The sequence below is a fragment of the Ovis aries genome, chromosome 5, assembly GCF_016772045.2.
Source record: "Ovis aries strain OAR_USU_Benz2616 breed Rambouillet chromosome 5, ARS-UI_Ramb_v3.0, whole genome shotgun sequence".
Classification (NCBI taxonomy): domain Eukaryota; kingdom Metazoa; phylum Chordata; class Mammalia; order Artiodactyla; family Bovidae; genus Ovis; species Ovis aries.
In genome coordinates this window covers 86,179,085-86,193,225 of record NC_056058.1, presented here as the reverse complement: position 1 = coordinate 86,193,225, position 14,141 = coordinate 86,179,085, and the positions used below count along the sequence as shown (strand labels likewise).

The window sequence follows — 14,141 nt, the reverse complement described above, 5'->3', positions numbered from 1 at the left end:
TGTCACTATGACAGCAGATGGCGCAGATAAACTCGGTACTGATACGGTCAGCTTGTTGCATTTGCCACATGGTTGCAACTGCAAACTCCTTACGTACAAAACTGAGAAGTATAGCAAGCTTTGCAGGTGGTTATTCACTGATGTTCTGAGATCAAGAGCGATGCCACAATCAATTGTTTCTATATTTGTCCAAGAGGCAGAGTACCTCACAATGTGTAGGTCATTCTTCTTAAAAGCTAATGATCTGTGAGGAGTCTTATTTTTGTGTTAACAGTAAACAGTCTCCTTCAAAGTTCAAAGGAGACCTATCTATATGTTCTTCACACCCCTCAGATTCAGTTTTGTAACAGGACACAGGTTTTTCTTAGGCAGATACCCCCAAAGAAAGAGTGGGTGGATTATCACTCTGTCTTGATAATTAGGTAAAAGCAATGTCCCTGCGGCAGTCTATTCCTTATCCACTCTGTGCAGTAGGTGCAACAGAAGGTGGAGTCCGAGCAGTGACCAGCATCACTGTGCTTTAAATTGCAATAACTTTTGAAATCCAGACTTGGGAGAAAAATCTGAAACTGGGGACAAATTTAGGTTCCCAGTTGCTGTGAATAAGTAGATCATCCCCAAATCACCAAAGGTTCAAAGTGAAGTGAAGTCGCTCAGTCAATCCCACGGACTATGGCCTACCAGGCTCCTCCATCCATGAGATTTTCCAGGCAAGAGTACTGGAGTGGGTTGCCATTTCCTTCTCCAGGGGATCTTCCCGACCCAGGGATCGAACCTGGGTCTCCTGCATTGTAGGCAGACGCTTTTACCATCTGAGACACCAGGGAATTAATGGTTTGAAAGTGAATATAAAATAAAGACCACACTTATCAAATTGACATTTAGAGCTCTCTGCAATCTAATAGCAACCTACTGCTCCAAAAAAAAATTTTTTTTTTTATTTTAAACTTTCCAAATACTGTTCACTGAACCTGGGGACGGGAAGAAGGTATGTGAAAGTCTGGGACGCCAAGCCTAGGCGTGCACGTTGACAACATACAGGGCCGAGGTGCTGAGGGCCAAAAGCCCCATCACCGGCACTCGAGCCAGCAGTGCCGTCCAGCTGCCCAGGGAACAAGAGGTGGATGAAGGTCTCCACAACAAAGGTCTCCTTTGTAGACTTTCACGCTAGCTTTTATGCTAAGGAACATCAGGAGGAGGACTGCTGGCCGGTAAGTGTGCTGCAGGTCACAACACGTTATCATCCACACCTGGGCAGAGGCGACGATGTAATGGACCAGACTGATGTTGGAGTCGATGCTCATCTGGATGTATTTCCAGTCAAACTCAATGCCCCCGGGCTCCAACCGAGAGGGGTATACTGCAGGACATAATGACCTCGGCGGCGGCCCAGCCCAGGGCAGCAACCATGGTCTTGTATTCCCCCTTGCCGGCATTCCGGGACATGACAAGGTTTAGGCCTATCAGGGTCTGCCATGTCCACACTGGCCTTCATTAACTCCCCAATGAAGTCACAGAGGCTGCCTTCCCGGGTGGGAAAGAAACTGGCCAAGAACAGCACCTTGCACAGCTGCACAAACAGGTAGGTGACCCCGGCCTGGACACCACAGGCCACTGCACTTGTAGGTGGTGAAGTAGGGTAAGTAGGCCGGCCAGGGTGAAGCAGTTCCAGAAGTGGAAGAGTGTCATGACGCTGGCTGCCCGGCCCGCCGTAGCGCGCCTCTCTGCCTCAGTGGCCTGGCGCCGCAGCCCGGGCCTGGCACCGCCGGGCGCTGCCTGCCTCCACCAGGCGCTGCCTGCCTCTGCCACGTGCGGCCTTCTGCAAGCCGGGTTCCCATGCCAACATTTTAAACTGCTGTTTTCATTCCGTTTCCTGTAGAAAAGTCTATTTACTGTTACTTCAAAACATTATTGGAGGAGGCAATGGCACCCCACTCCAGTACTCTTGCCTGGAAAATCCCATGGACAGAGGAGCCTGGTGGGCTGCAGACCATGGGGTCGCTAGGAGTTGGATGCGAATTCACTTTCACTTTTCACTTTCATGCATGGAGAAGGAAATGGCAACCCACTCCAGTGTTCTTGCCTGGAGAATCCCAGGGATGGCAGAGCCTGGTGGGCTGTCATCTATGGGGTCGCACAGAGTCGGACACGACTGAAGCGGCTTAACAGCAGCAGCAGCAGCAAAACATTATATGGACTCCAGGGGCTACAATTCTGTTTACATGTATTCCTTTTTGAGACCCCCCACCTCTTTACTTCTCATTTTATCTGAACGGTGTCTTTCCTTTATATCCATCCTAAAAGGCTCACCCAAGGTTCTCTTCCCATTTGCTCCGGATGGTGATGATCCCTTCTCTCTTCTGATCAGTCAGAGAACTGATCTCCCACACGTCTCATTAGGCTATCTTTGCTGGCTACTTAACATTGTGTCCTATGTCCCATCCTCTCCACCAAATTCTACTGTGCGGGGGTGCTGTGAACAAGTCCCAGAGTGTAAGTTCCCTGTAGGCAATCACACATTTCTATGTGCAGCCTTCATAGAGCTTTAAAAAGGCACTCATGATATTTGTCAATGGATCATTTGATTGAATTTCTTTGCATTTTAAATATGAGTATAATCAATGTTAAGTGTTTGACTCCAAATTTCTCCAATTGTGGAGACTTTTGCCAAGTTGAGACTGGATTTACAAAAGCATATTGCTAGGCATTAATGTAAGCCTGAGATAACACCCTTACATCAAAGATAGGGGGGAAAAAATACAGATTAAAAACCAAAGAGATAATGTAGAGATAAAATTTTAAATTTCCTTTAAGCTTCTGCAGTAATGTGCTCTGGCTTTTAAGATATCTTTTCAATATAACCAATAGTCTGACCATCAGCACATTACTACAAGAGATCTTTAAAAAAAATAAAAATAAAAACAGAGCTCTGTAGAACTGATCCCAACAGGTACTAACAGAAAAAATAAAACATACAAACTTGTATTAAAAATACTGAGACAAACCTAGTCTTGTACACTCTCAGTTAAGCTCCGAAAGAAGCTCTCTTCTGAATAAGCTAGGACAATGGAGCATTCTAAAAAGAATTTGGAAAATGAAATTAGGGTAGGTAACAGTGTCTAGAAAAACAAATGTAGTGACAAAGACTAATTTCACACCAGCTGCAATGGGATTGTATCTATATAGGACTACTGCACAGACTTTATGCCAAAGTAACCATTCCATTCAGCCAAACAATTGGAAATTCAAACAATGAAGTGGACTGACTTCACTCAGTTAATTAGCCAGTCAACTGAACTAACTGAATGTACAGGCATTAAAAAACTTTGCTCCTTAACTAAAGTGACCTTTAAAGTTCAAATAGTATACAGCTGTAAAAAGCGTTTTCTAAGCTTAAAGTAGCATACAAAATGTGGTGCCATGAACCATCAGCTGTCCACCAGAGACATGCTCCTCTCCATAGTGTAGAGATATTACTGGAAAGTGACTGTATGCCAGAAATTCCATTTCCCAGCCCCCTTGCATTTAGGTGAGGCCATCTGACTAGTTCTCATAAACACACACACACACACCAGTCTAAGTGGTCCTGCTCACTGGGGGATGATTTCCTCAAACCCATTTGTGCCTTCACGGTGATCCTTTTCCCCCTATCTGCCCAGACTCCTCCTATGCCTGCTTTCACCATTGCTACCTTTTGGTCTTTGTGGTTGGAAGAAATTTTTCCATAAGCTAAGAGTATTAGTGGGGCTTCTGCTCAGCCTCTACAACAAAAAAATTACCATAGATTGGGAGGGTTAAACCAAGGGTTCCCAAACTCCAGGTGGTAGACCAGTACCTCCTGTCAGATCAGTGGCAGTATTAGATTAGAAACAAAGTACACAATATATGTAATGCACTTGAATCATCCTGAAACCAACCCCCTGACCCATGGGCCATGGAAAAATTGTCTTCCATGAAATTGGTCCCTGGTGCCAAAAAGGCTGGGGACTGCTGAAAACGACAGACATTTATTTATCACAGTTCTGGAGGTCAGGAAGTCCAGGATCAAGGTGCTCACAGATTTAGCTCTCGGCAAAGAGCTAAATCCTGAATCTTGCAGTATCCCCATATGGTGGAGAAAGGAAGCTCTAATGTGTCTTGCTTCTGCTAAAGGGCTTCTCTGGTGGCTCAGATGGTAAAGAATCTGCCTGCAATGCAGGAGACCCAGGTTCCATTCCTGGCTTGGGAAGATCCTCTGGAGAAGGAAATGGCAACCCACTCCAGTATTCTTTCCTGGAGAATTCCATGGACAGAGGAGTCCGGCAGGCTATAGTCCATGGGGTCGCAAAGCATGAGACAAGGCTTACTAACACTTTAACTTTTCAAGGGCACTAATCCTATCACAGGGGTTCCACCCTCGTGACTGAATCTCAACCAAATCACCTCCCAAAACCTCTAACAATACCTCCAACTACCATCATGTTGCAGGTTAGGACTTCAACATATGAATTTGAGGGGAGGGAGCACAAATATTCAGTCCATAACAGAAAATTTCTATACCTAAATCTGATATTTATTCATTTGTATTTACCTATTCAAAGCTTGAACAGAAGCTTAGAAAAGAGCCCAATTAATTGAGGAAAACTAGAACCACTGTCCGTGCAATATAATTCAATATTAAATTGTAATAAAAATAATGGTGGTAGTGGTGATAACATAAAATGAAAAGTTTTTTTGTTTTTTAAAAAAGAGATTCTTTACAGCAATTTGTTAAAATAAATATCATGTTCTAAAGGCTAGGTTCTTTCAAAAGGAAAAACAATTTCTTTCAATTAAAATTGAACTAGCCAGAGCTTAAGAAATTCTTCTATAATTATGTTTAAGCCTGTTGCAATTTATTCCCCCCAAGATATACACTGGTAAGGCCTCTGGGGCATTGCTAGAGCCTAGTGTTAAAGTTAACTGATTCATAAAACAGTCAATCCAAGTTAGCCCCCTGCAGAGCCCTTACTCAGTGCAAAGAACTACCTTGTCTTCCTAACCATCTAATTTAGAATGAACTTAGATGATTCCTTATCTGCACTGCAATCTTGTGGAGCCAGCAACATTACCCAGAAGCTGGACCAGGAAAAGTAGAAAGTCTGGTCCCGTGACATGAAAAGGCATGAGACAAACCCTAGGAGTCCATAAGGCCTCAGAAATAAAGCATACTTTACCTAATCATCCTACCATTTCTTTCACTGATAACTAATTAGCATTTAGAAAATTAAATGAGAAGTAGCTTAAGCAAACATCTCATTTTTTTTTAATATTTAAGAACTAGTTTTCCTTGGTTTAAACTGATTTTCCCATTCCCCCCCCCCCAACTATTGTTGTTATTTGGGATTTCCAAATATAATAACACTACTGACCATTCTTAATTGCCCCCTGATGGGTGTTAAGCACAGGAATGTGTGCAAACAGACTCGACTTTTCTAGTCTTTGACTGTTCCTTGCCTCTGGCCTCTGTCAGAGAGGCTTGCTAACTGCATCTCAGGGGAGCAATCACACAGCTTGACTCAGCCTGTGGCTCTGACTATTGGGACTTCCTGAAGTCACAACCACTTTGGCATCCAGAACTGGGGCACGGCGTGTCTACTCTTCACAAAATCCAGAGATTGCAAGGGAAGTGTGAAACGTGAGAGCTGATTAGGGATGCACCTTAAATGGTATCAAGGGAGCCAGTTAGCAATGCAAAATAAGAGATAATATAAACATAACATTCACTGCCAGTTGATCACTTATGTGAGCACCACAAAAAGCAAAATACAACGGAAAAAAACTGGAGATGAGCAACAAATACAAGATTTCCTCCAAGATAATTCTGCACGGAAGTTCAATTTCATGGGGAAAAGTGCATAATAAAATGATGTGGAGTGATATGCCAGAAAAATATGATATGTCTATTTGTCTTTCTGGACCTTGCTTGGTATTAATCATTTCTAATGGATATATCCAAGTCTTCTGTATACATACACCCTTCCTTTCTTGCATGTTATTGACATGAGGATTTAAAGTTGGAAGATGCAATGATTTTGGCTGTATTTAACTTCCTTCTGTGACTACAATAGAATGATTCCATTTTCATTAGTAAGAAGCCAAAGTAATTTTAATTCCGGGATTTCTCTTTTAATTATTAGTTTTTAAGGAACACAGCATCATGGTTAGCAGAGGGTCCCTTTCTTCCTCAATATTCTGGTGTAGCTACTCTCCTGTCAGCCTAGGCTTTCAGAGAGAGGAGAAAAAATCTTCATAAAAGCCTTGGCCTAATTAACAAGAATGAACTAGATTTTATGATGAACAATTTATAGGCAGTTAATAGAGCTCATACACGGTAGCCAGGAGCTAGATAATTTATCATAAAAAGAATCTCAGTTACACTCCTAATCCTCATTCTCTTGAAACTGCAACCAACTGCATTCACAATTGCCACTTTTATAAGCTTTGATTTCCTGACAAATGATGCTGCATTTTATAGAGTTATAATGAAACTTATAAATGCAGTAAATTCTTGTATCTCTGCCCATATGCTTCAAATTCTTTGCCAAACAATTTACTCTTCTACATTGTTATCTCCAGATAAAAATAATTTTTTCAAAGATCTCCCAAGGATTCTTCATCCTAGCACAAATTAGAATAAAAAAATAGCAAACTGTTTATTAACCATTCTAAGTATTTGTTGAAAAGAAACTGATTTATGCCTAAAAGAACAATTCAGCTCTTGTAATGAATTTTGAAAGATACTTTTCAAAAGTATATGAGGTAAAATAGCTGATATTCAAACATAATTTTTTAAAGGACAAAATTTAAAGTAGTTGAGACCCAGGAAATCATATTGTCTCTTCCCACTTGGTATCTTACTGCTATTTTTGTTTTAAAGTCATAATAAAATACAGCACATTGAGTGGGCAGAACTGGGTAACTGTAGATATACTGTCATCAGATCAGTCACATTTTGTTTATCCATTGATCTACATAGAGGTTCCTGAAGTCCTCAAATTAAATAACACTTCCTCCAGGAAGGCTTCCCTGATACTCCTTTCCCTTTTTTATACCATCTACCATCCTATTCTTCCTCTTACCGCGAAAACTAATGCTACTGGATTGTAACAAATATTACTGCCTGTTTAGTGTTCCATTTCCTCATTGACCATGAACTCCAGCACAGTAAGGACCACCACTTTCTCACTCTGTAGTCTAACACAATGCCTGGGACATACTGCATCTGTGACTGAATGATGTTCTTGGTTTCCAGAGCCTGTTATTGTAAGTGAGAATAAATCATTCTGGTTGTACGATCAGGAATAAATTTGGTCACTGCAATGTGCAATGAATAAGTCTGTGTTTTAAAAAGTTGAGTCAAAAGTCATGATATTTTCTACTCCTTTCTCATGACCAGCCTTACAAGTCCTTTTTAAACATTATGCTCTGTTTAGATGTTCTGCCTTTTAAAAGGGGCATGTTACAATTTTTAAAAAGGGTGATATAAAAAATAATCAAAATAAGAAAATGACTAGAATAAAAATCCAAGGGAGAAGGTCAGAAAAATACGATTGTCTGACCTGAAACAGATGTGCTAAATAAATATTACATTAATCAAGGTCTCTGGGGACACAGGGCAAGTGCTGCCTGTTTCTTCAGGTACAGAGTCAGGGGCTATTGCAAGGTTGTTTAGGGCCCCAGAAGTAACAGCTTTCTAACCTAACAGGCTATAAGATGCGAGATTATGTGTCTATGGGTCCACTCAACAGACCATTTTTCAAATGATTAGGGATTTAGTTCTGCCTGCCAGACAACCAATTTTTGTACAGTTGATCAGATTACAGGCATGTGGTCAAGTTTAGTTTATCATCAACTGTTCCAAAATATGCTGAAGCTGAAGCTCCAATAACTTTGGCCACCTGATGCAACGAGCCAATTCACTGGAAAAGACCCTGATGCTGGGAAACATTGAGGGCAGGAGGAGAAGGGGGCGATGAAAGAGGAAGAGATGGTTGAATGGTATCATCAACTCAATGGACATGAGTTTGAACAAACTCTGGGAGACACTGAATGACTGGGAAGCCTGGCTTGCTGCAGCCCATGGGATGACAGAGTCGGACACAACTGAGCAACTGAACAAAAAAAAAACAAAAAACAAAAAAACACCTCTCTTTCAACCAGGGTTTCTCATCTCCTATTAAGAATTTTTGAAGGTAGATTCTATTATTTTTTTAGAGCAAGATATTTTTCTAGTTAAAAAACAAGAAGTGATCCTCTTCCCTCTCAGATTCACTCTATCACTACAGAGAAGTTGAGGCTCAAACAGCTGTTGCAGAAAGCAAGTCCATGGCTGCCAAATCACCCACAGAAAGATAGCATCCTCAGCACACTCAGAATGGCTAGTAGGAGCATGCAGTTGAAAATCTGTTTGTTCCCTGACACCTTTTCTAATTTAGTCCCTGTCATCGATGGGCAGAGACCCCAATGCAGACCATGCCCCTGGCAATGTCTACTGAGGTTGCTAGCCCAGCAGGGCCAGGCCAACCCATGATACCTGGGAGAGATGGAACCAACAACTCTTCTGCCCTGAGTCAAAGTAAAGCCTAAAATGCTATCTTTTATGATTCCTAATGTCAACTAAAAATAACAGAAATGCTTAGTTCAGACCTAAGATTCACCTTGGAGACTTTTCCTAATCTTATATATCCTCCAAAGTGTCTTTTTTCCAAATGGAATTGGTCACTGACATGTGGATGTGCTCCTAATAGCAAAATAAAAATATTCCCTGCCTGAAGCATTATAATAAAGCTGTCTTTTTCCATTACATTGTCTCAGAACATTTAATCAATTGACATGACATCTGGGGCAGGTCAAAAGGAGCCACCTCTATTAATTTACAATTGTAAGAGTTGACATATTGATGGCCTTCTCATTACTTTATTTTTATCAGTTTTAGTTTTTTGAATGTTGTTAAACTGGGAAGTCTCTTGGGGGGTCAAGGATAAAAACCTACACTCTTTTAAACCTGTGTTCCCATTAAAAAAAAAAATCCAAGCCCAAGGAAGATTTTGATATGGACACACTTGTCTGCACAAAAGCTGGCCTCCCATTTAGGAAGGTTTCCAATTTTAAGAGCTTAATAAGATCTTCCGCCTACCAAATTCTCATCGAAGTTTTACATAAAATGAAAATTTGAAAGTGTATTTAATTCTTCTAAGACAGATTCAGGTACATAGCAGAAGCCCCAAATTTATAGCCACCTTCTTCCTCCAGCTCAGGAAAAGACCTATTATAAGTTATTTCCAAATGCATGAGAACATCAATCAATAATTTTCTTCCACCTGCAGTATTGTCTCATCTCTAGTTATAAAATAAAAGCCTTGTCTCCTTGTTAAAGAAAGTGTGTGTGTGTGTGTGTGTGTGTGTGTGAGTGTATGTATGTTTGCAAGATAAGTGGGAGAGGAAGAAATGGAATGAAAGAAATAGAAACACCTTCTAGGATGCTGAATGGCACAGAGTCAGCAGTTGTCTCACTCTCCTACAAATAAAAGCAAATTTGCCCTTTTGTCCTCCCCTCTCCCTCTTCCACGTCTCCCCAACCCCATCCCCTCACCAGCCTGACTCTTGGGCAGGAGCCAACTTCCCTGCCTTTATCTTCCTGAATTTACAAGAGGATTCTGATGACCCTATCTCAATTCTGGCAGCAGAGAGCTAAGTACTTTACTGACAAGACAAGGCTGGTCCCAGGCAGACAATGGGAAGTAGATAACTGTTAAAAATGCTTAATTCCAAACATGGGAATGAATTAGCTAAATGGCTTTGGTAATGATTTTCCTCAGTAACAAATACCAGGAGGAAAAGCATTCCTTAGCACAGTGGTGTATACATGACAACTGGTTGGTTTCATTTACTTAATATGCTTTGCATAAATTGTGACAAATAGTCTACATTTTTCTGATATTGTCTCCATCTTCTTATGAATTTCAGGTCTTAAACAATGGCTGTGTTTTCAATATTTGAGAACATACCAGACAGGCACCCTCCACCCTATTACCAAAAATATTACAAAAACTAGCTAACTTGGGGAATCTGCATCCCATATTTGTTCCCCCACCAAGCTTCTAAAATGTCTGTGCATATATGCAAGTTTTCTTGCTGAACATAAGTATACTCACAAAGCCACAGTGCTCCTTATTTGTGCAGCCAGGAAGTTTGTTAGAATAAGGGCTACATTTCATGCACAGTTCAGGGCACCTTTGAATGGCATATCCTCTCTCCAGAATGTGGGCCACTCATTTAGACATCCTAGTATTTTGACATAAGCCCTGTCAGAGAGAAGATTCCATGCTACCAGATACACTTCTTTTGAAAATGTCATCCAGGGAAGAAATTGATTTTCTGCCTCGAATACAGCTGCTGCTTTGAGAAACCACCTATCCTATTAAAAGTGTCCTTGTTCCACCTCCACCAAGACACAGGGCACATGATGAAACTGACATATTTGTAAGAATATAAAATTCTCACTGATCATTCATTCATTCATTCATTCATTCAACAACTGTTTACAAATCACTGCCTTAGATGCTGGAGATGAGGCAGTGAACAATATGGTGAAGGCCCCAGCTCCTGCAGAACTACTTTCTAAGATTTCAAACAGCATATTGTTATGAAAAAATAATATGAAACAGGGTAATCTGCTAGAGAAAGATGATTTTCGACTGAATGGTCAAAGAAAACCTCTCCCAAGACTGTGATATTTGAGCAAATCATACACAATTACACATATTAAATACCCTGGTAGAAAGGACGCAGGATTTAGAGACAGAAGACTCAAGTTCTAATTTCTTAAAAGTCTTCAGGCAAGTTCCTGAAAGCTTTCTACCTTTTAGCATAGAACTGGTATCCCACGGGGGACATTTCTCATTCTTCCTAAAAGGGTTGAGCCTAGTTCAACCTGATGAGCTTTTTCCATTATGATAGTTATGACTGAACCCCACTACATCCTCCTTTTTAAATATGAACACTCAAAATCAATGGTTCTCAACCCTGAATGAACAATAACTTAGAATCCTAACTCTGCTGGCATTATTTTAAATGCAGAAGTAAATAATGTAAGATAAATTACTAGAATGGATTCAGAGGCACAATCCACAAGCAGCTAAAGCGAAGGGGGCAGGCTGGGATCTTCCAAGATGGATGAGTCTAATGTCTCTGGATGCTCCACTGTCTTGAGAATACCACCTGATAAAAGAAAAAAAAAATGGAAGCAATTCAACATTTCATAGCAGATTTATCCCAGGTAATTTAGAGTTCGATATCTGTATCAGGGGCAGAAAACAAATCCGTGATAACATAATCAAGCGACACTGGAGTTGGAGGTGATGTATATGTTTGTGGTGTTACCACATTCGTTACCACATTTTTTCAAGTTATGCAACAGAAATCACTCTCTCTTGAGGTTAAATACTGCCTTACTCTCTTCAAAAGATTTTAAATTTCACACCTCCACCCACACATTAAATTAGTCGTCCAAACCAGATGGAGGTTAGCGTTATAGGTTAGCATGACTGTCTGGCGAAAGTCTTTCCTTGCCTTGCCCATAACTATCACTTTTACCTTCAGGCTTATTAGTGCTTTGCTTGATTTCTGACATTAAAGTGCATTTAAATGGTCTGAGTCTTACACAATTTTCCATACCTTAGCCATGTGAGGTGGCTCAAAAACAGTTCTAGGAAGAATCAAGAGAGAATTCAGAGATGAATGGGAGGCATTTCAATAAATAAATACATTCAAAAGTCAGCATCTTTTCTCATGGTGCTTTCTAGCACCCCCACCAAGTATGTATTTCTTCTTTCTATTCATGTTTTACCCAGTTTCCAGGGCTGAACTCTACCCTCATCTCCTTTCTCCCTCAACCAGCCTTAATTTTTGATGTGTATGTACTTCTCATCCTTCTCACTGTTTCTGTATTTGATTAGCTAAAGTGTAAGTCCCTACAAGATTAAAAAACATTATCTTACACTGTTGCCTTTTAATTGATTCCAAGTAATCAGACTAGAATCAGCCAACACATGGAACCACTTTGGAAGAAGCCTTCTTGCCTAGGGGCTATAGAATTAGAGCCTGACCTGAATCATGTGTTCAAAAAGAAGTGGTAGAATAGACCCACTAAACATGTTCCTGGGTAGAAACTAGTAGTTTTATAGACAAGAGGAAAGACTTCAGAATCTGAAGGCAGAGCTAGATTTGGAAGTCAGTTCAATCACTCCTCTGGAAAATGGGCTCACTGGATTCCAATAGGAATAAATGTAATATGTGTAAAGCAGCCTTACGGTGACCTGGTGACTAGTATACAGTAAGTGCTTGGTAAATAACAGCTGTTATTAGGACGGCCCAGGATTATTTGAAAAAAAAAAGGCTTTTAATATATTTTTGCCTGCAAATCTAGGATGAGATGAGATATAAAACATTATAAGCAAAATAAAAACTTGGGAGAAAGATTAACTGGGTTACACTAAGCACTTGGCTCCAAGTAAAATTTGGATCAGTGTAGGAAGAGGACTACTCTTTGACTTCTCTCTTATTATCCCAGAAATGTATCTTTTTGCCCTTCCTTTTTTTCTCTTTCCTTTAACATAAAGTGTTAAAGTTTCCATGTCCCAGAAATTACAACAATATGGTACAAAGGAAAGAGTCCAGTATTTGAAACCAGCATATGTGAGTTCTGGTCTCACTGGAAGGAAGTGAATTTTAAAATTCTGTACCTTGTTTTAAAGGGCTTCCCTGGTAACTTGTTTTGATCCAATGTGAAATGGACATACCGACTCCACAATGCTCTTGAGAACATCAAGATGGTTTCTAAACGTTATCAATACCTTGGAGTTGATTAGCCAAACAATTCAGTAATCAAATTAAAAAAAAATCACTAGACAGTGAATTAGTACTTACTGTTTACCACAAGCAAAGACCCATGAAAGACATAAAAGAAATGGGAGCCAGAGAATCTAACTAAGAAGAACCAGTCACCAATGAGAACACAACTGAGTTAAACAGGGCACAAAGCTGAACACAGTGCCAACTGTGAACACAGAATATTCTGTATAGAACGATGATGCACACAGCTTGATCATTAACCCCCCTTCCAGGGCTTCTCACTCAAAGGCCACCTCAACAGAACTCTAATCTACTTCTGAAAGCCTCATTTCTCAAGTCTTGCTTGGGAATTGCTTCAGCCAAGCTGTAACACAAGCTGTCCCCAAACATGTGCTCAGCTTTCCCTCTGTCTGCTCATGCTCTTTCTTTGTACATCTAATTACTCAGCTACCCAGAATCTTCCCCCTCTTTACATGTCTCCCACTCACGACCGTACATCCTACTGGTCACTTTTCCATGAAGCTTTCCTAAGTCTTCAAACTAACTACATATTCATTTTCCGCTTTTGAACCACCCCCCCCCGCCCCCCACCATTCCATTTTCTTGGTGACTGTTTGTGGCAGGCTGCACAGTCTACTTACACATTATCTTTTTCTTCTCGGATTATAAGAAGGAAATCTAACCTCCTTCACCTTGTATCGCTCCCACCAACTTGTTCATGCTGCTGCTGCTGCTAAGCATCAGTCGTGTCTGACTCTGTGTGACCCCATAGATGGCAGCCCACCAGGCTCCTCTGTCCCTGGGATTCTCCAGGCAAGAATACTGGAGTGGGTTGCCATTTCCTTTTCCAATGCATGCATGCTAAGTTGCTTCAGTCGTGTCCGACTCTGTGCGACCCCATAGATGGCAGCCCACTAGGCTCCTCTGTCCCTGGGATTCACTAGGCAAGAATACTGGAGTGGGTTGCCATTTCCTTCTCCAACCTATTCATAGTAGGTATTAACTAACATTTTAAAAATGAAATTTACTAATGGGAATGAATTGGGATGCTTATAAATCATGAAATCTTAATCTTGATATAAACAACACAACTTCATGCTACCTCATTCATTTGCCCCTTAGACAGGTATTGGCACCTATGATGTGTAAGCCAAGGGGATGCATGCAAGGAAAGAGCTGATTGCAGAAGCAGATGAAAGGGCTTTGATAGAAGTACAGGATGGGTCACCTGGGGGTGGGGAAGAGATACAAACTCATTCCTGAAAGCT

At 40.9% G+C, this 14,141-nt stretch overlaps 1 long non-coding RNA gene and 1 pseudogene across 1 annotated transcript in view; both read right to left on the bottom strand.

Moving 5' to 3' along the window:
• LOC105607442 (uncharacterized) overlaps nt 1-14,141 on the bottom strand; it is a 161,777-nt gene that overhangs the window by 37,047 nt on the left and 110,589 nt on the right. Inside the window, exon 4 of the long non-coding RNA XR_009600737.1 lies at nt 11,126-11,241. This is a non-coding gene — a long non-coding RNA (uncharacterized LOC105607442). The remainder of the gene's footprint in view (nt 1-11,125; nt 11,242-14,141) is intronic.
• On the bottom strand, nt 925-1,689 carry LOC105607443 (BOS complex subunit TMEM147-like; annotated as a pseudogene).